The sequence below is a fragment of the Anas platyrhynchos genome, chromosome 22 (assembly GCF_047663525.1).
Source record: "Anas platyrhynchos isolate ZD024472 breed Pekin duck chromosome 22, IASCAAS_PekinDuck_T2T, whole genome shotgun sequence".
Lineage (NCBI taxonomy): Eukaryota > Metazoa > Chordata > Aves > Anseriformes > Anatidae > Anas > Anas platyrhynchos.
This window is the reverse complement of record NC_092608.1, coordinates 10,160,802-10,162,787: the sequence shown is the minus strand read 5'-3', so window position 1 is coordinate 10,162,787 and position 1,986 is coordinate 10,160,802.

The window sequence follows — 1,986 nt, the reverse complement described above, 5'->3', positions numbered from 1 at the left end:
TCCCCATTTTCTCCCCATTCCTCTTTGAGGAGGGGGAGTGACAGAGCGGCTGTGGTGGAGCTCGGCTGCCCACCTGAGTAAAACCACCACAGTCCTTTTGTGCTTTCTTAAATTTTTCACAACTAATACATTCCTAACAATCATCCTGCACGTATTTTGCCCATTACTTCTATCAACTATCATCCTTATCTGAAATTCCTCGAGCCCCACGTTGGGCGCCAAAAAGGATCAACTTTTGAACAGAAGGCAGCCGAGCCTTCTGGTGCTGCCTTGTGTTCAAAACGTGCTTTTATGCTTAAAGTCCCTGGTTGTACTGGCAAGATTTGCTCAGGTTAAGTGTGGTGGCAGGAGAAAAAAAAAGTGTCAGTATGCAAATAGGGGGGTAACTGAAAAACAGAAGAATAACGAGAAGAAAGAGCTGTAGAAGACAGTGCTATATAAGAAGCAATTTCTGAAGCATTAAAGAGGCTGACAGTGGCAGGTGTGGACACAGTCTGACAGGAGTTTGTGTATACATTGTTTAGAGCTGTGCAAATGCCTTTGAAAGGGAAAAAAGTGTGGAAGTACTTTTACTTGTAGACATTCACCTTCGAAAGGACTATTTGTCAGCATTTGTACCTAATAATATTCTGCTTGCTTATGCAGCTTTGTTCTGCACAAAGTATAGCTGTCAAGCAGACTCAGATTCACTCTCTACTATCTCAGCTGGAATTTGAAGCAAGCACTGAGACTATTAATATTTTTTTTCTATGTTAATTATAGTTAAAATATGAGTTTATGTGGTTTAGCTGTCAAAACAGTGTCTGACATGGTGGAGATGGGCTAACAGGATAATATTTCTGTTGGCTACTGGCTTCTGTGACATAGAAAAAAAAAAATCCCTTTTGTTTTAGGGGAGGAACCTGTGGTTCGACTAGATCTTGCTGATAGACAAGGAAAACGGAAAGCCTCCGCGGGTAAGAACTTTTTATGAGCTGTTACGTAGGTGCTGCCTTCTATATATGACTGCATTAAAGAGTATTTTTGATGTATGAAAGGCAAATACGTTGCAGTGGAGATCTGTGTTGACTGCAGAAATGGCCAAAAAAAAAAATCATTTATCAGCTGAAAGGCAATTCTATGAAAATATGCTTGAAAAATAGAAGCTTATTGTTGACTGTTCTCAAAGCTTCCTGCAAAGAAAAGTTCTTACAATATTCCTTGTTTTCTCTGAAGACGATGTAAGCACCCTTCCAGTGAAGCGCCGCCTTGCTGAAAGGCTGGGGAAGAAGGTAGAGACTCCGGGAAATGCTGACAAAGCACCCAAGAGAGATCCAGGTACTAAACGGGCATCTGGATTGGATTCCTGGGTTTTGTATTTAGTCTTTCTGTTTGTCCTTTTCCAGTGATGTTTCTTTTTGCATGTTGGCTGAGGTGGTAATCACTGGGATTCAAAGTTCCCTTTCCTGTCTTGTTTTGCAATGTGAACCTGAAGTTGACATTATGCAGCCTCCCTAATTCGTTCTGTTTCTGTTTTGCAGTTCAAGTTGCCAAGTCTCTGAAGGACAGGCTGGGATTACCTCCTAAACAGACCAGTACTGAGAGAGGTAACAGCTAGATATTAAATATGCTTTCTCCTCCTTCCTTTCCATGAACTTGGACTGCTTTCATCCATCCCTAAAAACTAATTGAAACGAAAACAAAGAACTGATGCCTCTTGCTTGAGTGCTGAAGCTCTTCTGACAGCCACTATCAGAAATCTGGCTCTAGGTGTGTGTTTCTTTTCTACTTGTGCCTTGTCAAGGTTTTTAGCTGCTTCTGTGAACCGTTCCGTACAATTAGAATAGAACCACTGCCAGGAGCAGGAATTTGAAATGCAGTCTGAAAAAGTACTAAAGTAAAGCAGCATTTCTGTGTAGCAGTTCTCTCTGGATAGGGCTGGTCTTCAAAATACAAGTGGCTCAGAGGAGGAGGAGAATGTTGTTCTAAGGATATTGTTCTAAGATG